Source organism: Erinaceus europaeus, chromosome 9 (genome assembly GCF_950295315.1).
Source record: "Erinaceus europaeus chromosome 9, mEriEur2.1, whole genome shotgun sequence".
NCBI lineage: Eukaryota > Metazoa > Chordata > Mammalia > Eulipotyphla > Erinaceidae > Erinaceus > Erinaceus europaeus.
In genome coordinates, this window is record NC_080170.1 from 105,028,438 (window position 1) to 105,053,417 (window position 24,980).

A 24,980-nucleotide genomic window follows, 5' to 3' on the forward strand; every position below is an offset into this window, starting at 1 on the left:
ACTCCTCAGTGTCTAAACTATTGGCAACTTTGTGATCTATTATTTACAGCTGTAACCCTAACACCTAACTCAGGAGTTTAGGTATATTGTGAGGGTATGCATCTTACAGGGATGAAAATATGAACAAGTTGGCCTTGTTTTATTTTCTGTCTGCTATTATCATTGGACGCTTCTCACCAGGGAGTCTATTTGCTAATCATAAGTGCCACTTCTCACTGCTCTGATACCTTGTCCCAGCAAGACCTCAGAGGTGGATGAAGGTGAGGGAGGAGGATCGCACTAACTCCTTGAGGGTAAATGAAGGATGTTCTGTGAAGCTCCTGGCACAAAATTACAACCTGAGAAAAACAGCTGTCCCGTTTCACCTGCTGTCATCAGTGCTGCTCCAAAAACCACTTGCAAATTCGGCATTCTGACAACTCAGAAGCTGTTCAGCAGACTCCCTGCTGATTTGCTTTCTAGCAGAGTTGAAAAAGTACCAGCTTGTAGGCAGAGGGCCTGAATTCTGGTCCTGAAATCTATATGACTATGTAGAACACTTCCAGCGGAGTCTCTCTGCTTTTTCCTCCACAAGATGAGGAAAGTGACCCTCTCCTCAGCCCTGCTGACCTTGTCTTTTATGAACCTCAGCACATAAAATGACTTTGAAATCACTCTACAAAAAGAGAAAACTCACCAGGGGTTAGAAGGAAGTAATATATAAGTGTTATTTATATCTAACCTTGACTGTCTAAGATTTTTTTCCAACTATTCTCTTCAGTATAATCAAATTAAATACAATGCCTGATATTTATTCAATTATCATGGCAAAAGACTGACTTCTATCACCGGGAAACTGGAACCTTTCCACGGTAGTCTCCTATTTATAGTACACAGTATATATTAGCCAGCTGTAATCACTGGTGCCATTTATATTTGAGACCACATATCTAGATGCAGTTCAGCCATATGAGACTTGATTGCTATTGATGATCAGCCCATAGAAGTTATGTATTAGGATAACTTTGCACCTGTCAGAGAGCTGACTAACTTACCTATATGGATATTCTCGTTTATATCACTAGAGACTGTGATAATTCTATTCAATAGTAATTGACTAAAACACGTAGTCTTATTCTGTTTAGAACAAGAGTTTAAATCTATTTTTAATAAATCCATTAAAAGTCACATGACATAATGATACAGGCAGCTTCAGTGGAGACTACTACTACTAACATTTATGGTATGTATTTATGCTGTGTTCACTATGTACTAAACACAATCTTATGAGGTTGTTCTATACTCTGATCTTTAAAAAAAATTTAAGGTATGTTCCTGTGATTGTCCTATTTCAATCAGAACAAATTAAGTTAAGCACCTAGAGAGTGTGGTGCAAGACTGAAGCCCAACTCTGCCAGATTCTATAGTCTGGATACTTAATTTTCAGTGAGATACCAACCTAGATGGGGGTCATTAGTAGCTAACATTTCTCTAAAGATGGTTTCAGATGTCACCTGGGTAAAAACTTCCAGGTATACATTTACTCTGTATGGTTTCTCTGTACAGGCAAATTCAATATGCTCAGATACAGGATGTCAAGGTGTGGAATGTTTTATTTTAGACTGTTAGAGAGTGACAAAGTACCTTTCCCCCAAGCCTTTTATACTTTCTCTCAGTAAAAGATCTCCGCCTTTGTTTGAGTTAATATTATGCTCATATAAAATCATCCTTTTGGGGTCCAGTGGTGGTGCACCTGCTTGAGCACACATGTTGCAATGCTCAAGGACCTGGGTTTGAGTCCAGGGCCCCAACCTATAGGGGAAAAGTATTAAGAGTGGTAAAAGTCTCCTGAGTGTATCTCTATTCTATAGACATTTCACTCTACTGATAGATTAGATAGATTATGACAACTACATATAAACTATACAATCAATTCTATTTACTTGTTTGGTTTTTAATAAAAGGAAGGAAAATAGGTAGGAAATGAATTTATTGATTAAAATTAAATCTGGAGGCCCAACATTTTTCCTATAACTACTTAAAATAGAACAGTAGTGGACAACTTGGCTCAGACATAAAGGACATGCTTACAGCAAGTGATCTCTGGATTAGATCCTTACCACCACATGAAAGCAGAGAAGAGAATTCCATGAATGATGGAGATCTCTCTCTCTCTCATTCTCTCACTCTAAAAACAGAAAGCAGTTGGTCCAGTGAGTTGTCGCAATGATGATATACATGTGTTCAATCTCCTATGTGGCACTATTAGACCAACTAGCCAGGAGCTATTATATTTGAATTCAACTAAAAGAAGAGATACAGGGGATAGGTAGTGGTGCACCTGGGTGAGCACACACATTAAAATGCACAAGGATCCAGGTCAAAGAACTCGGTCCCCACATGTAGGGAGTGAAGCTTCATGAGTGGTGAAGCAATCCTGCAAGTATCTATCTCTTTTTATCCCCTCTTTCCCTCTTGATTTATGTCTCTATCAAAAAATACATAAATAAAATAAAATATTTTTAAAAAGAGATACAATATTGTTTTATGATCAGTATACTCCAAGATAGGCACATTGCAGGAGCTGTGTTTTTCAATTATATTTTAACTAGTATTGTAATAAATCACCTATATCTTAGAAGAGTCTGGAAAAGAGAAATTTCCCATGAGTGGTCATCCCACTTCCGGTTATCTTGTCCATCTCCAAAAATCTCTTCCTTTACACTGTCTGAACTGGAAGACGCTTTGAAGAGGGTTAAACCGGGAACAGCTGCTGGCTATGATAACATCACCCCAGAACTCATTCTTAACCTGGGCCCTGGCAAAGAAGTGGCTCGCTTCATTCCTGTCCCACATCTTGGAATCTGAGTCTATGCCCAAAGTTTGGCGTCGTGCAAAGATTATAGCGGTTTTGAAACCAAAGAAAGACCCAACACTGGCCGCCAGCTATAGACCAATTTCTCTCCTCTCCGTGTGTTACAAACTCCTTGAGAGGCTGCTTCTGTCACGTATTTCTCATCTTACAGAGAAATTCCTATCACCCGCCCAGGCTGGTTTCCGCCCAGGATGATCTACCTGAGAACAAGCCCTGGCCCTCTCAACTTACATTGAAAATGGATTCCAGAAGAATTTAAAGTCGGGTGCTGTCTTAGTTGATCTCACAGCAGCCTATGACACAGTCTGGCACCGTGGTCTCCTGGTCAAGATCTCAAGATGCCTGCCTCCATGGGTGGCCAACACTATATCGTTTCTTCTCCAAAACAGAAGATTCCGGGTACATCTGGGTGACAAGTCTAGCAGATGGAGACTTGTCTCAAGTGGCCTCCCCCAGGGCTCTGTTCTGGCTCCTACGCTATTTAATATTTACATCAATGACCTCCCAGAAACTTCTTCAAGGAAGTTCATCTACGCCGATGACATCTGCTGTGCAACTCAGGCATCAAAGTTTGACATCCTCGAGGAAACACTCACGAAAGACATGTCTCTGATATCTGATTACTGTAAAAAATGGCGACTAATTCCTAGCACTGCAAAAACGGTATCATCTGTTTTTCATCTACACCATGCCTCGGCCTCGCGTGAGCTTAATGTGCAGCTTGGCGATACGAGAATCCGGCATGAAGCCCAGCCAGTCTATCTTGGCATTACTCTCGATCGCACTCTGTCATTTCACGAACATCTCATAAAAACTGCAGCAAAGGTGGGCGCGAGGAATCACATCATTGCAAGACTGGCCAGCTCCTCATGGGGCGCGAGCGCTTCCACACTACGATCATCATCTCTGGCATTATGCTATTCCACTGCAGAATACTGTGCCCCAGTATGGTTCCGTAGCCCCCATGTACACTTGATCGATTCCAAATTATATTCCTCCATGAGGATAATTTCTGGAACCATCCGTTCCACCCCGGTTCCATGGCAGCCAGTTCTCAGCAACATCGCCCTGCCAGATATTTGTTGGGATGCGGCATCATCTAAGTTCATTTCCCACGTCTACGCTCGACCGGACCTGCCAATATACGCGGATATCTTCGCCCACCCTGTCCAACGCTTGGCGTCTTGTCACCCAATCTGGTCCCCTACGCCTACACTGAACTTCTCTGTTCCAGTCTCTTGGAAACAGAGCTGGCAGTCAGCTGAGGTCAAGAACAAACACCTCATCACAGACCCCTGCAAGCGTCAACCCGGCTTTGACCTAGCACGTTATGATCGGGCCCTCCTCAATCGCTATCGAACAGGCCATGGCCAGTGCGCCGCTATGTTCCATCGCTGGGGAGCCAGAGACGACCCGAACTGCCCCTGCGGCTCCAGACAGACTATGACCCACATAGTCAACGACTGCCACCTCTCCAGATTCAAAGGAGGTCTCGAAACTTTACATCAGGCTCAACCTGACGCTGTTGACTGGCTACGGAAGAAGGGCAAACGCTAGAAAAAGAAGAACCTATATCTTACATATTGAGCCTAGTTATAGAAATTGATTACTGTAGATGAAAAAGTTCCACCACAATTTGTCTGAATCTAATCTCAATTATAAAATTCATAAAACCTAAGTACAGTTTCTGAGATACCTTCAACTTTTGCATTGAAAACACAGTGAAATATCACCACTAAAAAGAGCTCTGGGGTCACCTTCAGGCAAGAGGAACTCTCATGTCCCACTCCCCAGAAAAAAATCTGTGAAAATTATTAACAACAACAACAACAACAAAAAGTAAGCTTCTGGAAATATTCCTAAGAGAAAACTGCAAATAAGTATCCATTCAATAATCTTGAGGGAAATTCAATAAGAAAGCTGAGTCTATGATATTTGAACCACATGTAGACAATTGTTTCTTGTGACAAATGCTGATTCTGTTATTTATTTATTTATTTATTTATTTTCCCTTTTGTTGTTCTTGTTATCATCATTGTTATTGTTGTTATCGCTGTCATTGTTGTATAGGACAGAGAGAAATGGAGAGAGGAGGGGAAGACAGGGAGGGGGAGAGAAAGATAGACACCTGCAGACCTGCTTCACCGCTTGTGAAGCGACTCCCCTGCAGGTGGGGAGTTGGAGGCTTGGACCGGGATACCTGCACTGGTCCTTGCACTTTGTGCCACGTGTGCTTAACCTACTGCGTCACTGCCCGGCTCCTGCTGAACTGTTTTTAAACCTCAAAGTTATATTCGCCTTTGTCTATTAAATGTCCCCTGTTTTCTATGAATACAAGATTTACAGACCTTAATCTTAATGCATATAGTATTCAAATGTAGTAAACCCCACAGTATGAAAAGTTTCTGGCACCTTGACTAGTCATAGTAAACCTAGCAAAAAAGAAAGACTGAAGTAAAGAAGGCAGGAAAGAAAGAAAGAAAGAAGAGAGACAGAGAGAGAGAGAGAGAGAGAGAGAGAGAGAGAGAAGGAGAGAGGGAGAGAGAGGAAAGAAAGAGGAAGCAGGTGGTGGATAACTTAGTTATGTGTACACACTACAGCTTGCAAGGACCCAGGTTCAAGTTCCTGGTCCCCACCTGCAGGAAGGAAGCTTCACAAGTGGTGATGCAAGGCTGCAGGTGTCTCTCTGTCTCTTTCCCTTTTTATCTCCCTCTCCCCTTCACAATTTCTCTGTCTCTATGCAATAGTAAATAAATAAAGATCAAAATTTTAAAAAAGAAAGAGAGGAAAGAAGGAAGGAAAGGAGGAAGTAAGGAAGAAAGGAAGAAAAGAAAGAGGGAAAACAGAATAGAACTACTGTCAGCATTAGTTCCACTATCATTACCATCCCAGGTATTTCACATCTCCTTTCTGTCCTTTTTCTGCCTTGCTTCTTGTATTTTAATCTGAATTTATTTTTAGTTGTGTCATGCTAAGTTCTGACCCTAAAACTTGCCTATCTCCTCTGAGAATCTGTTACTAAAACTGGTTTGCATACTTGACCCTGCAGGGAGACAAAAGACACAAATGAAAATATATTTTCAAAATAGATCATAAAACCATTGTTTCTGTTTTTTATTAGATGGGAAAGAGAGAAATTGAGAAGAGAGGGGAAGATAGAGTGGGGAAGAAAGATAAACACCTTTATATCTGCTTCACGGCTTGTGAAGTGACCCCCCTGCAGGTGGGGAGCTGGGAATAGAACTGGGATCCTTGCACTTCACCTAATGTGTGCTTAACTCAGGGCACCACTGCCCAGGTCCCAAGAAGCTTATGCATTCTTATCTCTCTTAGCTGTCAATAGCCATAAATCATCATCATCATCTTATTCCCCTTCTTCTTCTTCTCCTTCTTCTTCTTCTTGTTCTTCTTGTTCTTGTTCTTGTTCTTGTTCTTCTTCTTGTTCTTCTTGTTCTTCTTGTTCTTCTTGTTCTTCTTCTTCTTCTTCTTCTCCTTCTTCTTCTTCTTCTTCTTCTTCTTCTTCTTCTTCTTCTTCTTCTTCTTCTTCTTCTTCTTCTTCTTTTTCTTCTTCTTCTCTTTCTTCTTCTTCTCCTTCTCCTTATTTTCACTTCTTTTTACTCTTCTTGTTCCAGGTAATTGTGTGAGATGTCCCTGATAATCCTAGAGTTTTCTACCCCATTATATATATATATATATATATATATATATATATATGACTCCAGGAGTCCAGCTGTAGTACAGCAGGTTAAGCACACATGGCACAAAGTGCAAGGACTGGTGTAAGGACCCCGGTTCTGAGCCCGGGGCTCCCCACCTGCAGGGGAGTCACTTCACAAGCGGTGAAGCAGGCCTACAAGTGTCTTTCTTTCTCTCTCTCTGTATTTCCCTCCTCTCTCCATTTCTCTCTGCCCTATCCAACAATGATGACATCAATAACAACAACAATAATAATTACAACAAAAAAACAACAAGGGCAACAAAAGGGAAAATAAATAAATATATTTTTAAAAGTTTTAAAAAACGTGACTTCCTTTCCATTTGATGTGACATTTAGCTAAGTTTGGGTTCTCCACTTAGGAATATGACACCAATGAGACTATTCATGGTCTGCTTAAAATATCAAAGTATTTTTTTAAAAAAATGTCACTAGCTAAAAATGTCCAGAATTTCTCAGGACAAAAATAAAGACTGAACCAGTTTCATCTGTTTCACCTGATAATATTTCCTTCTGATTCTCCAAAGCTAATAACCAGACAAAATGGAAATTTCTTTGATTGAAAATCCCCATAGTTAAGTTTAAATAGGATTTCATTGTACTTCACTACCATGTACCCCAAACTCAAGCATCAGCAATTTTCTTCTATTTTTATAACTTGATGGTTAGCTAACTTCACATTTAATTAACCACTAAATCAAAGTTCATTAGAAGGCTGATATGAGTTATTTTATTGTGTTGCTTTTGAGCTGTAGAAATAAAATCTAAGCATATTCATGTAAATAGTCAGATAAGAAGGAAGTATAGACACATATATGAAGGAGTCGACCTATATTAATGTATTAAAATAAAAGCCTGTATTTTATAAACACTGATGCCTTTTACAGGGGGATGGAGACAAGTCATTATATTGTTAAAAGAAGTAGATGTTTCCTGAGATTCCCAAACAGAAATGATGGGCCTAGACCTCGAATAAATCCCTCTTTCCATTGTTAACGGTCATTTCTATCAGGAACAACAAAATAGACACCTTTGTGGGACCCCATAGGACCTTGCCCTCAACTTGGATCAACAATGGTAGAGACTGTTCCATCCTCCGAAGGGATGTTGGACAACATACTCTATGCTACACCTGAGGAAGATGGGTCCTGATACTGGGGCAGTATGGACTGTTCCTATTAATGACCACAGAATGTGAGCTCACATCTAGAGGGATGCAGAGGTCACATAGGCTCCTAAGCTAATTATGAGCCCCACATGAAATCAAAGCGATGTGGTTTACAGTCAACAATATTTATACCCCTTTCCCATATTAGGGAGCCACTCTCTTCCCTAATCCAGCTTTCTAGTTCTTTTTCCAGCCATGACATCATCTCCCCAGATAATAACTTGGATCCACCTGCATATCAGATTTCAGGCTCAGGGGCAAAAAGAAAAAGGAAAAAAAAATAGTATAGCCACACAGGCCCTTTGGAATTTAACTTAAAATATGTCTACTAGCTATCTACAAAATGCAGGACCCTACCCCCAACTCTTTATTTGCACTATTCCAGCCCCTAGGTCCATGAATGGTCAATAATTTGTTTGGCTTTATATGTTAACTCTCTTTTCAACCACCAGGTTCCAGATGCTAGCATGATGCCGACCAGACTTCCCTGGACAGACAACCCTACCAGTGTGTCCTGGAGCTCTGCTTCCCCAGAGTCCCTTTCCACTAGGGAAAGAGAGAGACAGGCTGGGAGTATGGACCAACCTGTCAATACCCATGTTCAGCGGGGAAGCAATTACAGAACTTTCTGCATCCCACAATGACCTTGGGTGCATACTCCCAGAGGGTTAAAGAATAGGAAAGCTATCATGGGAAGGGATGGGAAATAGAGTTCTGGTGGTGGGATTATGTGAAGCTGTGCCCTCTTATCCTATGGTTTTGTCAGTTTCCTTTTTATAAATAAAATATTAAAAAAAAAAAAAAGAAGGGAGTCGGGCAGTAGCTTAGCGGGTAAGTGCACGTAATGCAAAGCACAAGGACTGGAATAAAGATCCTGGTTTGATCCCCTGGCTCCCCACCTGCAGGGAAGTTGCTTCACAGACAGTGAAGCAGGTCTGCAGGTGTCTGTCTTTCTCTCCCCCTCTCTGTCTTCCCCTCCTCTCTCCATTTCTTTCTGTCCTGTCCAACGATGACATCAGTAATAACCACAATAATAACTACAACAATAAAAAAACAAGGGCAATAAAAGGAAATAAATATTAATAAAAATTTTTTAAAAAAATAAGTAGATGTTGTCTACCTAAAATAGACATACTAGCTTTTTCTAAAACGGACCCCAAATTTCCATCTATAATATTCTTGCCTTTAGGTTCATGATTAGTCAACAATCTGTTCTGCTTTCTATCTTAACTTTTTCAGCCACTAGGTTCCATATACTACCATAATGCTAACCTGACTTTCCTGGGCAGAGGACCCCATCATGTTTTCTGGAGTCCTACCTCCCTAGATCCCTGCACAACTAGGGAAAGAAAAAGATAGGCTGAGAATATGTATCAACCTGTCAATGCTCATGTTCAGTAGGGAAACAATTACAGAAGCCAGACCTTTCACCTTCTGTACCCCATAATGACCCTGGGTTCATACTCCCAGAGGGTTAAAGAATAGGAAAGCTATCAGGGGAGGGGGTGGGATACAGAGTTCTGGTGGTGGGAATTGTGTGGAATTGTACCCATCTCATCCTATGGTCTTGCCAATATTTCTATTTTATAAATAAAAATTAAAAAATAAAAAGTAGATGTATTTTACTAATTTTATATAGTATATTAAAGAGTAACCATTTAGTTTTGTTGGTTGTTATTCTGTTACCATTTTAATTATAGAGTAATAGCAATGAAATAGTTTACAATTAGATAGTCTTTACTTACTTAAAGTTCCTTTCCTCGAGTTCTAAGCTTTCCATTTAATTACATTGTAAGAGATGTTAAGAAGATATTTTTCCAACTTGTTTAAATTTCTTACTGAAATATAGAACTGGAAGTTACACATATTTATTTAGCTTCAAACAAAGTGATAAACTATAAATCATCCCAGTACTTTCATTACGATTTTTTCAACTTCAATATCACTTTATTGTGGGAATACTAATTTACAGGACTGTTGCCACAAGGGCATATTTCCATATTTTCCCAAGACTGGTGTTAGTATATTTCACCCTACACGGAAGCATCATACTGTTCTACCACTGTGACTTGGGTCCCCCACTTCCCCTTAGTATAACAGAGCAAGAAATCGGGGTGGGGGTTACTAAAGAATTCTAGTTTGCTTCTAATATTGTTATGAAAGGAGTGTTCATTTGCAACCATTAATAGAATTATTGTTAAGAATGAAAATTTTGTTTACATCTATTAGTGTTAAGAAAGGAACAATATTTTGAACTTTAAACATTTGTCTGTAAGAAATGAAATCTGGTTTGATATTTTCTGCATACCCTGCTTTGAAAAGAAATGTTCTGCTTTATAGGATGAGCTTTTAGCATATGACTGAATCTGACACTGTGAAGTGCTGCATGTACACAGAAGAGAGAGAGACTATATAAGAGGAAAAAGACAATAATGAAGGGGAGAATAAATGGAAGAATGATATTGGGTTAATTTGGGAAACTGACTCCCATTTTTTCCACTTCAGGGAGAGACATCCTTCATCCCACACCCATTAGCCAATAGATACTTTTAAAATAGAGTTTAAGATTTTCCTTTCCTTCAGAAGTGATATGCAATGTTGATTTTTTAATATTCCCTTTTCACTCCTTCTCATTAATGTTCCTCACTTTCTCCTTCTGACTCCCCAAATGATTGACTACAGTCCTTTGAAGAGTCATCCTGTATTGCTCCCCCTCCCCTCTTTCACTTCTCTCTCTCTCTCTCTCTCTCTCTCTGTGTGTCTCTGTCTCTGTTTTCAGGAGACAGAAAGGCAGAGATAGGGTAAGAAAGACCAAAGAACCTAAGCTTTCTTCAGTGCTGAGCTCAAATCAGGACCACACACATAGCAAAGCAATGCACTACCACATAAGCTATTCTACCAGCCCTGCTTTGTTTCTTAGCTAACCATGGATTTGGTGCTTTACCTGAAAAACTAAATGTTCTGTTCTCTGGATCATTAGCTGAAACAGCAAGGCAAAACATGTCTGGCAACCTCCTTAGATTGTTTTACAAAATAGTCATAGTTCTGGATAGCCTCTTTTGAAACTAGAAGGGAAAAATCATATATTTCTTAAAATTTGACCTCAACCACCTCTATAAAGTAAGAGTCAGCAATATTTTTCTCCCTGTGTTGGTGGGGTGGAGATAGTATGGGGTTGGGGGAAGCGACAACATGACTCTTATCGAAAGATACAGCTGAAGAACTTTAAAATAAGAATGACAGCTAGCTGGGTTTCAAGGGGAATCATTTTACCGATATAACCACAGTAGAAAATGACCTACACATAAAAAATACATTGGGGCTAGAAAATAGCTCACCTGGTTAGGTACATTCCTTGTCAAGAATACAATTCAGGTTTAAACCCTGACACTACATGGGAGTGCCATGGCACTGGAGGATGCTCCAATGTTTCAGTGTTTCTATCTGTCTCTGCAGTGAAAATCTGGAAGACAGAAGCCAGGAACCTGAGATTCTAATCCTGAGTGTAAAGTTTGCCATCCCTTTGAAAGTGAATGGATAATTTCTTCATTTTTAGCTTTAGTTATTGGAGAAACTTCGGAACTTACATTGGTGGTGTGAATGGTGTATAGACACCTATCACAGAAAGATCAGAAATCATATCCATGGGATAACAACTATCTAGTAAATAATTACTTTCTTAATAAAACAAGAAAAGGGAAGACAGCTGATGTAGTTCTCCTACCCCAGCATTTTGTGACCTTGTGATTCTAGCAAGATCTATTTAAATAGGACCAGATTAAATCAGCCCTTTTAAAAAAGGAGCCAAAGGAGGCAGATAGTGGAGGACAAGAGGGTTGAATTAGTGGAGAGCATTTCTACACTTAGAAAAGTCTCCGGGACCAGGCGGTGGTGCACCTGGTTAAGCGCACATGCTACAGTGCACAAGGACCTGATCCCCACCTGCAGGGGGAAAGCTTCAATAGTGGTGAAGCAGGGCTGCAGGTGTCTCTCTGTCTCTCTCCATCTCTATCTTCCCTTCCCCTCAATTTCTCTCTGTCTCTATCCAACAAAAAATAAAGTTAAAAAAGATCATTAAAAAATATTTTTAAAAAGTCTCCCATGGGGTTTACAGTCAACAATATTTATATACCTTTCTCATATTTGGGAGCTACTCTCTTCCCTGATGCAGCTTTCTGGTCCTTTTTCCAGCCATAACATCATTTTCACAGACAATAACTTGGATCCACCTGCATATCAGATTTCAGGCTCAGGGAAAAAAAAAACTAGTATAGCAACAGGTCCTTTGGAATATAATTAAAATAGGCCTACTAACTGTCTACAAAACAGAGACCCTCCAACTCATCATCTGAACTATTCCAGCCTTTAGGTTCATAATTAGTCAACCATTTGTTTGGCTTTCTATTTAACTCTTTTTTCAGCCACCATATTCCAGATGCTACCATGATGCCAACCGGACTTCTCTGGGCAGATAACCCCACCAATATGTCCTGGAGCCCGCTTCCCCAGAAGCCTGATCCATTAGGGAAAGAGAGAGAAAGGCTGGGAATATGGATCTGTCAATGCCCATGTTCAGCAGGGAAGCAATTATAGAAACCAGACTTTCCACCTTCTGTACCCCATAATAACCCTGGGTCCATACTCCCAGAGGGATAAAGAATAGGAAAGCTATCAGGGGAGGGGATGGGATACAGAGTTCTGGTGGTGGGAATTGTGTGGAGTTGTACCCCTCTTATCCTGTGTTTTTTTGTCAGTGTTTCCTTTTTATAAACAAAAATTTAAAAAAAAGAAAAGAAAAGTATCTCACATGGATGGAAGCATTCATGGCCCAGTTCTTGGTTAGTGAACTGTTTCCTTGGAGTAAACCTCTCATCAATTATGCCTTCTCCAGGGAATATGCAACTCTGGCTTTGTGGCCCATGTACTGACTGTGCATAAATTATGAAAATCAAAGGAGCACGGATTTTTTTTTTTCTTGAAGGAAGCATGCACCACCCATCTGGCAACTTTTCTCAGTGCGTTTCATATTCAGAGACAACAGAAAAAGAGACTGGCATAATCCATGTTCAATTGGTGTCAGTGTCCATGTCTGGAATTGTATTTTTCTGCCCATTTCTACTTGGCAAGAGTCATCTTGTCCTAATGCCTAATGCAACGCAGTTTCCAGAAGAGTTATTGATTGCCAGGTGCAGGCATGATTAAGCCAGTGGAACTGTGGGCCACCCCATCCCCACTGTGCAAAAAGAAAAGCAGGCACTTTCTGAGAAGACACTGAAGCTTTCTTTGGCTTTGCATCTCATGGCATAAATATCCTGGAATTAAAATATGTAATGGTCTATGTATATACTGAGTAAACTGGCCTCCTTCATGAAGCATAAAATGGGAAGAATAAAGAGAATGTCAAGATTCAAAGACAAATCATAATTTAACATAATAAAGCATTTAAATAAACTTACTCCTTTACCAATAACATTTTCCTCTTTTGTGCATATTTACATCTCAATATTTTGTTTCTTCCTTAAAATTTACCTGTCTGGGGAAAAATAAAAAGGAAATTTATCTCTGAAAAATTTTGAAAACTTGTCTAAGTATTTCCTTAAGGCCAAAGAAAAAGAGAAAAGGAAGAATTAAATAAGCAACAGACAGCAAGGCTCCCCCACCAAAAAACAAACAAACTAAAAACTGCTAAATGCATCTGTTCCCTAAATTTTAACCTTATACAGAGTTCCATCTTTATTTCCATGGACAGCATGTCTTCATAATATATAGTCCTTTCCATCCATTCTTGATATGGCAACTTCTGGTTTGGGAATATAGAAAAGACTAGCTCCTGCCACTCTTCCCCTTTGCCCATCAGACAGGGATAGACCTGGACTGGAGAGTCCAAATAACCCCCTTTAGGGATAAGGAAGTATGACCAGCTCAGAAGAAACTGATCATGGAATATCAAAGTCTGGCTACTGATGGGTCTTGTTCTATAGAGGAAGAAATTCTTTTTAAAAATCTTGGACTGACCTCCAGGAGGAGCTCCTGAGTCTACTATGCAGAAATGAAGTTTCCTAGCAGTGTTAAAAAACTGGAGGCTCAAAGAATTTTGGGATCAAGAACATTGTTTCTTTATTTTGTTTTACTTTTGCCATGCTAGGACTCTGTATCTGTATGATTCCACCATTTCTAACATTCTTCTTGACATTTTCTAAGATAGAGACATAGAGAGTACAAGGAGAAAGAGAGAGGGGGGGACACCACAGCACCTGCTATTTATGGCCTTCTGTGTGGTGTCGAAGGCTCAAACCCAGGTCCTCACAAATAGCAAGTCACGCCCTCTGCCAGAACGAGCTGTCATCTGCCCAAGAATCAAGCTATTAAGGCTGGAATTATAACTTCTTTTTTAACAAAGAATTTATTTATTCTTGAGAAAGAAAGGATAGAGAGAAAGAACCAGACATCATTCTGGTACATATGCTGCCTGGGATTGAACTCAGGTACTCATGATTGAGAATCCAATGCTTTATCCACTATGCCACCTCCTGGACCACAGAATTATAACTTCTTTTAGCATTGCAGATTCTTTAAAAAACAGTTAGCTTCTGGTCTATTTTCTGTCTGTCAATACTATATGCCAATAGCCAGCCATACCTAAAATTCTTTCCTGGGAAAAGTGTTCAGATGAATGTATTTCTTTGCTTTCTTACACCTCTGTTGAACCCCCTGAACATCTTCTAGCAGGTCTAATGTAGATACAGACAGGAAGTCTGTCTCTGATCTATGCTATAAAATAGAGTTTCTTCATTAAGGTGGAAAAATAATTTTGTTCAAGGGTGTACATTTCCTACTGTTTAACAGGATAGAATTTTCAGCCTAAAATTTTTATATTTCTACCTTTCCATCGCCTTTATTTCTTCTTTTAGAACAGTCAATCTTTACACATAATGTTTTTTTTTCTTTTAAAATGTACTACCACACACAAAGCTCAAACACAACTTTTGGCTTTTTCCTGCTATTCACCTAAGCAGAACACTTATTTTGCATTCCAAGTTCCTGAAGGTGATAATATTTCTGTCTAACAGAGAGTGTCATTTTGTACTCTTTACAGCCTCTGATGTGTTTCTTCTCCTGCAGACACTTGACCACTAAGGCAAATAAATATTTCAGTGTATAGTTAAAGAAAAATCCCACTGCTAGCATCAATCTCTGGTTTGTGCTCAAATAATGATCCTATTCTGCTAACAAAGGACCCTTCTATCACAATACTGAAGAAAGTCAAAATACAAATATATTAGTACACATTAGCAGATTCACATGTTTATAACAAGTAGAAAATTGACTGCAAAAGTCTAGGCAGAATTTCATTCAATTTTATACAATAAAGTAATAGAAAGAACTATTAAAACATGTCTTATCTTCTCAATAGACAAATGGAATGAAGCTTGTGATGGTGTCCATTCATTTTAATTTGAGAAGTACAATTCAACATAGAGGTTATTTGACACATGACCTTGGAGATATCATTATATTGTGAAAACTGGAGAATAGGTTTAATTCTTATAGGGATTTATCTTTATTCCAAAAAGTTAAAGCAAAATCTCAGATATATTATGTATCCAAGGAAAGCCTAAGAGAAAGAAGAAAAGTGTGGCTTGTGAGGTGACACAGTGTAGAGAAGAGGGTTTGCAGATAGAAGGTCCTGGGTGCAATTCCCAGCATCATATATGCAGAGTGATGCTCGGGTTCTCATTCTCTCTTTCACCAATAAATAAAATCTTAAAAAAAAAAAGAGGGGACAGGCAATGGTGCATCTGATTAAGTACACATAGCACCATGCACAAGGACCCGGGTTCAATTCCCTGCTTCCCACCTATGTGTGGGGAGTCGGCTTCATGAGCAATGAAGCAAATCTGCATGTGTCTTTTCCTCTCTCTCTCTCTCTCTCTCTCTCCCCTCAATTCTCAATTTCTCTCTGTCTTGTCAAATGAAAATAGAAAGGAAAAAGTGGCTGCCTGGAGCCTCCAGTGGATTGTAGGCACCGAGTCCTAGTGATAGCCCTAGTAACAAAACAAAAAAAAACAAAAAAAACCTTTGCCCTTTACAAATAGAGAAAGTGATTTTGGGGCAAGGCAGTGGCACACCTGGTTAAGTGCACATATTACAGTACACAAGGAACTGGGTTCAAGCCCCCGGTCCCCACCTGCAGGGGGAAAGCTTCATGAGTGGTGAAGCAGGGCTGCGGGTGTCTCTCTGTCTCTCTCCCTCTCTGTCTCCCCCTCTGCTCTCAATTTCTCTCTGTCATTATCCAGTAAGTTAAAAAAAAAGAGATTTTCATTTATCTTTGCTTTATGTATTGCCATTGTAATATCTAGCTCTATTGTAAACAACAATCGAAAACAGTACATTGTTGTTGTTAACATAACCAGCAAAGGTTGACTTTCCTAATGTGAAAGTCAGCTCCCTTCCACAATTCTTGAGGGGCTTATTCTGACAATACATCTGCCTGCCATAGTCAATTTGTGACTGACAAGAACACCCTGGGGCTTTCCATCCCAGTCAGTCACAAAGAGAGCATGAAGAAGGCACTCCTGTTTCTTAGAAACCAAAATGTAGAAACAATACCAACCAATTGTATTCACATTGCATTGAGTCAGTTATTTTGACATGCTTAACCTGGAAGGACTGTGGAAAACATGGTCCAACTCTGCCCAGGAAAATTAACTGGCAGAGAATTTTGTAAAATTTAACTATCTCAACCAGAAGAGATTAGACAAAGTACATTGAAATATAACCCTTAGGACTTGAAGATAAGTTAATTAATAGGTGGTTCCTCTAAAAAACATCCATTTTCCAGTTGTTATCTTAATTTCCCAACCTGTCTCACTCCTCCTAGGGTTTACGAAGCAGCAAAATTTGTGGTAGCTCTACCACAATACTATCTTCTGTGCTGATCTCTGCTCCTTTAGAAGCTAGTCTTAATCAGTCAGTTAAGACATCTTTTGCCTCACCTGTTCTAAATGGGTCTCTCCTCGGCAGTTTGAGTTTTGAGTTCCGGGGAGCTGCAATTCCCTTCACTAAGTCTCCCTCTACTTGAGGGACCAGCCTCAGTACATGACTGGACATGTTCTTTTTACTTTAATTTTTATTAGTCATTTAATTGTGGTTTTCAAGTTTGTAAGATTACATCCACCACCAAAGTCCTGTGCCCACTCCTCATTCAATGATAGCCACCGTAGTTCTCACAAAGTCATTGACACAGGTTGGTTATTTCTATTTATTTCTTTGCAAGTTCATGTTTCAATTCTCTATATTCTACTGTATTTCTTTTTAATTAATTAATTAACTAATTTTGCCTCCAGGGTTATTCCTGGTACTCAGTGCCTGCACTATGAACCCAATACTTTTGGAAGTATCAGAGTCTTCTGTGACTATTAAAACCAGACAATTATACATGTTTACCTTGCTTTTTCCTTTGCCTCACACAGATGCCACATAAAACAAAAACGCTCCTGCCCATGTTTTCTCTCACTCACTCTGTGTGCTGATTGGCTCTGCTACTTGGCCTGTAACCTCCAGAGTGGCACCCTGTGATTCTTATTCTAGGGATTTGTGACTATGGCAAACTTCTTCCCATCATCACCACATGCCTTACCTGACTAAAACAATTGATAAGCAACATTAAAACAACCCCAAATAAGATGCTTCTGATACTTTCCCTGCAGTGGAGATACGACTCCTGGAAAACCACCTTGGATTCTGGAACTTGAAATCCTCTGAATTTCTGTCTCAGGGTTAAATGGCTTTTATCTTCTTACCCTAATGTGTTAGCATATATCCCTGGCAAGCATAAGTATTCAGACTGTCAACCTAGTAGTGTCATCTGGTATTCCCAGTCTGACACTGAAACCAAGCATTATGTGCTTTTCCATCTCCAAGAATACTCACCTCCTGAAGCCTAATGATGTTCCTATTCAATCCTGACATCATGTGGATGTCTCTAAATCTTTCAATTTTTAAATATAGTCAACTAGGCTAAAGAGATACCTTACCAGGTGGGATACATACCTTGTCACAGAAATAGCCCACGTGGCAATTCTAGGTTACCAAAGGAAATTCCAGTACTGTGGTCAGTCTCTCTCTCTCTCTCTCTCTCTCTCTCTCTCTCTCTTTCTCTCTCTTCCTTCCTCCCTCTCTCTCTTTTGTCTCTCTATCTGTTTCATTTTCTAAATGGGAAAAAAAAGTTGATGGAGTCAGGTGGTGGCACACCTGGTTAAGAGCCACAGTGCAGTGCTCAAGGTCCCAGGTTCAAACCCCAGGTCTCCACCTGCAGGTGGAAAGCTTCACAAGAGGTGAAGTAGTGTTGCACATGTCTCTTTGTCTCTTTCCCTCCCTATCTCCACCTCCCTTCTCAGTTTCTCTTGCCTCAGTCTAATAAGTAAATAAATAAATGAATTAAGAAGAAGAAGAAGAAGGAGAAGAAGAAGAAGAAGAAGGAGAAGAAGAAGAAGAAGAAGAAGAAGAAGAAGAAGAAGAAGAAGAAGAAGAAGAAGAGGAACAAGAAAAAGAAAGGAGGGAAGGAAGAAAGAAAGAAAGAAAGAAAGAAAAGTAGGCCATGGAGACAACTCACATGTATGTAATCCTGGCACCCCACCCTACCTCCAAATAATATAATTAACTAATTCTTCCAATGATCCAGCTGTTCTATAAGAGTCCAGTGCTGGTAGCATTCAGATTTCATCTTCACTCTTTTTTTCTCTCTATTTTGTTGTTGTTGTTATTGCTGTTGGATAGGACAGAGAGAAATCAAGAGAGGAGGGAAAGACAGACAGAGAGAGAAAGAGACAGAAACCTGCAGACCTATTTCACAGCTTGTGAGGTGACTCCCCTGAAGGCCTGCTTCACTGCTCATAAGGCAACCCCCTGCAGGTGGGGAGCCCAAGGCTCAAACTGAGATCCTTAAGCTGGTCCTTGCACTTTGTGCCATGTGTGCTTAACCCATTGCACTACCACCAGGCCCCCCATCTTCACTCTTTCAAATCCAAAAACTGTGAGTTTACAAGTGAGTAGTGGGTGCTACACTTGAGTTTGAATAACTGACCTGTCAATCCAAGTTCTGAACTCTTTGTATACCTTCAGCTTTTTGTGGTATTCATGATGTATAACCAACATTCTTTCTCTTTCTGTCTTAGCTTCTGGGTATCCCTCCACCCATCCACTTATGTAATTGCCCATTCAAATTTTTTAAGACAGTGCCAAAGGCGGTATCTACATAATCAAGTCCACAATAGAGTGGTGGAGAGCAACTTTAAAAAGAAGAGTTGCATACACTGCTGTGTGCTGTATGATAGAAGGATGAAGAGCCTGAAGTGGGAGCTGGGCTGTGACTATCTGCCTTTCTTCTGATCCTTCCATTTGATCCTCTTCATTCTCCTCCTCCAACACAGACTTTCACTCCTGAGTCTGTGTCTGCACCAGTCCCTACCTCTTTCCGTTCACCCATCTTTTCTCTGCAGATGAAATGAGATATCACAGAGAATATTTTAAAATATGTCAGTTATTCCACAGGAAGGGTTTTAAACCAGGTTTTATGTGAAAGAATCTCAGTGTGGAGACTGTGTCAGCACAGTGAGGTGTCTGTGTACATGTAGTATCTATTGTAGAGGAGCACATGAAGTGAAATGTCTACTGTCATTGCTCTCTTTGAGGAATTAAGACGGGAGACCAGACAAAGTGGCATCAGTACTCTCTTGGCTCAGCACCACCAATTGAAAACTGTTTATGTGAAAATGTCCAAAAGGGATGCGTGCTACATTCCCACACACATATAAAAGGGACATGCACTGAAAAAAAAAAATCTGGAAACAGTGATATAAAGGCAAATACAGTTGCCTACATAAACAGAGTCATAGAATGCAACTGTTCAGTCATGTGTCAGAGTCTCTCATCAAATGAGACAGGGTCACAACCCTTCACTTTGAATCCTAGTATTTGGTGGTTGAGTGAATACACATCACATAGGCTGAGGATGCCCTCTCACTCAGTTATTCTTGAAGAACTGGGGTCTAGTGTGTGTGAACTTTCACTATTCACTCTATCTGGCCATTTTTTTTTTCACTTAGATATATAGAGAAAAACAGAAAGAGAAGGGGAGAGACACCACAAAACCAAAGGTACCCCAGGGTTCACAACTTGAACCAAAGTCAGGTACATAGTAAGGTTAGTGCCATACCTGATCCTTTCTCAGAAAATTTTCATTTAGGGGCCAGGCAATGCTGCACCTGGTTGACTGTAGATGTCACAATACACAAGAATCTGACTTAAAGCCTTCAGTCCCTACCTGCAGGGGGGAAACTTCACAGGCAATGAACAGTGCTTCAGGTGTCTATCTCTCTCCCTGTCTATCTCCCCTTTCCTTCTGAATTGCTGTCTCTATCCAATAAATAAATATTTTTTTAAATAAAATTTTCATTTATTCATTACTCATTCAACAAATGTCCAGAGAGTATCTACTATATAGTCAGGCATCCTTCTAGCTTGCAGATATGGCTATGAACATGAAATTTGTCCTATATTTCCTCTTAGAGCTATATTCTAGTAGATACTAAGAACAGCTGGAAGCAGACAAAACAAGCAGGCAGTATACTTAGTTATTTCCTTATAATTATTCATTTAATATACATTGCTATCTTAAGGTTATGATCATTATCCTTAATGTCTTTTAATTTTATTACATTTATTATCCACATCTTACTGATGAGAAAACTAGAGTTCAGAATTAAGCAACTTACCGCTGATCTCATATAATTATCTTTGAATCTCATCATGGTGCTCAGTGGAAGTTCCAAAATTAGAAAGCTGAACCTACATATCCAGCAGGGGTCACATCCCTGTCTCCCCCTTTAAGGATAAGATTTAGGAGGTAAAGGATTGGAAGAAATGGTGAACAGCCCCATTCAAATCCCACTACTTTCAGTTTCAGTCAAGGAAATGTACAAACAGGCATCATGTTCCTACATCTTTCTCATGGTTTCCTTTCCACTAGATCTTAACCAGACTTCTACTTTCTATTCTGTACCTCACTTTTCATTCATTCATTCATTCATTCATTCATTCATTCATTCATTCATTCATTCTTCCTTTCTTTAACATTTTCTCTTTTTTCTTTGGTCATCACTGGGGTTTCATCATTCCATGTTGACTTTTTCACATAGAAAGACAGAGACAGAAAAAGAGAAGCAGAGAGAAAGACACCACAGCACTGAAGCTTCTCTCAGTGCAGAAGTTAGACTTGAACCTGGGTCAAGACCATGACAAAAAAAGCACACTATCCAGGTGAGATATCTTCCCAGCCCTGCTCCTCTTCTCTCTTGCTTAGACAGAAATTCACTTATTCCCTTTCATAGACTTGTCTTATCCCTCACACCTATCACTATGAGTGCATCACTAATGGTAAATCCCAGTCTCTATGGTCTGGCCCACCCAGTGATCTCACTGTTCTCTTCAGCTGTCGGTAAATTCATTGTTTAGCTAGTATAGTCTTAGTAGCTACATTCCCATGATTCCTCAGGTTCATCTGGCTCTCTTGCATGTCAAGAACACTATCACTTGGGTGTTCATGTACAACCTTTCTATAGTTAGTAACATCACTGGATGCATTTGAGGTTCCAAGGGAAAAAAATGTCTCTGATCTTTGATTCTTCCTTCTTGCTATAATCTAAGTAATGCAATGTAATGCAATCAGGGGTAAAGTAGAGCTGTATTAGGAAATTCTTTTTTTACATTGTGCTTACTTGGCTTATGGAGAAGTAACATAACAACTGATTTTTTTCTTTCTCTGTCTTTGTTGGCAACTAAACTCACAATGCCTTCTCTTTTTCTCTTGGTTTCATCCAGGGATTCAAAAACCCTTTGTTCTAGCTCTCTCAAAATTCTGCTGTATCTTTGGGGAGAAAATCTCCCTCTTAAACTTAGATATTTTGATTTTCTTCTTATTGCCACCAGGGTTATCACTGGGGCTTAGTGTCTGCACAAGCAATCCAATACTCCCAGTGGCCATTGTTTCCTCTCTTTCTCTCTTTCTGTCTTTCTTTCTTTCCTTCATTCTTTCTTCTTTTCCTTCTTTCTTTCTTCTTCTTTTACCTTTTTTTAAAATCTTATTTAATAGGACAGAGAGAAAAGAGAGATATAAAGTAAGAAAGAATTAAAAACCTGCAGACCTGCTTCAACACTTCTGAAGTGCCTTCCCCCCCCCCCCCGACTCCACAGCTGATCAGTAGGTTTCAAGTCCTAGACCTTGTGCATGGTAATGTGTGTGCTTAACCAGGTACCCAGAGCCAGACTCCCTCCCTCATAGATTGTAATCATTTACTATCAGTAGGAAGCTATCACAGAATAAAGTTCCAAAGTCATTACCTTTATTACTTAACAAGAACCAAAACATAAGGCTTTCACCAGAGACAAATTGATAGTGATGAGGGGAATTATTTAAGTCAACAGAGCCAAATTTGGAGAGCCAGAGTTTGTTTGTTGTTTATAGACATAAACCTAAAATGAATAGTAAGTTTCTTGATAGTCCTGTTTTTCACTATTTTTCAGGCCATATCCCTCTGACTTTCAAAAGTGCAATGCTTTATAGTACTGACTTCTGGTTAAATGTATTATTTAACAATATCCGTAGAAAATTTAAGCTAGAAGCTAACTTCGAAGTTAGCTAGTCCAAAGAATGTATTGTCCTGCTGGAGAAGCTGAGGTACAGAGCGGGGATTATTTGGCAGAGGTTAACAGAAGAGACAAATTGCCCACAGGATCTTGGGGGTAAACTAGCACTATATCAGGAATTTTCAATCAGTCAATTGTCTTTGAGTTTGTTACTTTTCTTCTGTGTCCATAAATTTCTTTGGCATGTGGCAGTTCAGAGGTACCCTCAACCCATGCAAACAGACTTTGCATGAGTGTGTCGGGGGAGGGGGCTTACACCCTATAAAACACCTGCAGTAATTATTGATGGGAAAGGAGATATCCAGCTGTTGCAGCTGCTGCTGCTACTGAAGGCTCATCATTCCCAGCTCTTTAGTGACACCTCGTTTATCAAACAGCATGATAAGATGATAACTTCACAGAATAAAAAATGCTGACTTTTATTTTATAGTGTCTAAAAATGCCTTTTTTTCCTAGAGAAATGTCACAATGAAATACTTGTTTTCATAATATAGAATTGCACTTTTCCCTTTAAAACTCTCTTTGCTTCATGATATATAAAATATTGAAAGGACTCGACTGCAAAGCAATCACTGAGAATCTGCATACACATACATCTCTACATATGTCTTGAAAACTTACTAAAGTAGTTATGAATGGAAGGGTAAGAAGAGAAAATGGGAAACTTAAAATTACTTTCCATCTAAATATTTATATTTATAAAAGATAGTTGTAACCACACTTGATTTTTAATTTAGCATATAAATTTTAATAAAATTAGTAAAAAGCAAACAAAAGTATTATAAAAACCATCCTAATGTCTGAAACTTTTATAAAAGAATATATTAAAATGGATTTTGTTGTGAAGAATATCTGGAAAAGTGAAAACAATCTAGTCCCTTGAAAATTCAAACCTCTACTAGCTTCTTATGTCTTTGAGCTAGCCTATTGTAGAATTTTTAAAAATGCATTTCCCAAGCTATTTGTCAAAGAAGTCATGACATATTTTTTTCTATGCCAAAAATGCATCATGACTTTTCCCAAAAGCCTGATATTTTTAATAAGATAATTTTAATTTTCTTGGAACACATTATGGAAAGCATTACCTCAAATAATAGTTTTTAAAAGATTAAAAAAAAAAAACCTTTTTTCAAAATTTGAGTGCAGTTAAAGCAAAGGGGAGCTGGGGGAGGGAGTATGGAAACTATTGGCATTGATAGACCTAGACTTGTGCTTTAAAAAAAACATACAACTGTATCAGGTCTATGACACCTTCTTTCAGTTTAGGTATGTGACCAGTCAGAGTGGAGGAGAGCAAGTACAACCAGTTCACTGAACTAAGGAGAGAAACTAGCCTCAGTGTCACATAGGAATTAGGATATGTAGACCAGAGGACGAGAAAAGGGGCAGGGGTGTATGGGTAAGGAACTCCAGGAATCTACATAGAAATCCTCTTGTTTTGGGCTATATTTAGAGAAATGGGTTATTTATGAAGAAGCAAGCTTGGTAACCTGAAAAAGAGTGTGAAACCTGAAAGAAAAGAATTGTGTCCTGTGTGATCCACAACTTCATAAGGTGATGAGATGCTGAGCTGAGCCAACCCAAGGAGGAGACATTGCTGAAAACCGTGGGTTTCTCATCAGAATCTGGAGACACCAGGTTCTCCAGGAAGGTGTGCACTAGACCCTGTCTAACAAAGATTAAGTAGTGATTTTGCTGATTTACCAGTATATTACTTTTTATGGAGATCTGATGGTGGGAATTGTGTGGCGTTGTACCCCTCTTATCCTATGGTTTTGTCAATGTTTCCTTTTTATAACTTAAAAAATAAAAAAAAAAGAATAGGAAAGCTATCAGGGGAGGAGATGGGACATGGAGTTCTGGTGATGGGTATGGTGTGGAGTTGTACCACTCTTATCCTATCTTATCTTGTCAGTGTTTCCATTTTATAAATAATTTTTTATTAAAAAAAGCTAGTAGATTTTTCACTTTAAAAAGTAAAAAGTAAAGTACTATCAGGATGTTGTTATTTTTCACTTTTCTTTGATGTTATTTTTTTAATTTGTTATTTATAAAAAGGAAACTGACAAAAGCCATAGGATAAGAGGGGCACAACTACACACAATTCCCACTGTATCCCATCTCCTCCCCTGACAGCTTTCCTATTCTTTAACCCTCTGGGAGTATGGACCCAAGGTCATTGTGGGATGCAGAAGGTGGAAGATCTGGCTTCTATAATTGCTTTCCCACTGAACATAGGTATCAGCAGGTCAATCCATACTCCCAGTCTATCTCTCTCTTTCCCTAGTGGGGCAGGACTCTGGGGAAGCAGAACTCCAAGACACAATGTTGGGGTCATCTGCCCAGAGGAGTCAGGTTGGCGTCATGGTAGCATCTGGAACCTGGAGGCTGAAAAAAGAGTTAACATATAAAGCCAAACAAATTGCTGACTAATTGTGAGCCTAAAGGTTGGAGTATTGCAGATGAAGATTTGAGAGTCTCTGTTTTGTAGATAGCTAGTAGGCCTATTTTTGTTATATTCCAAAGATATAAAGGAT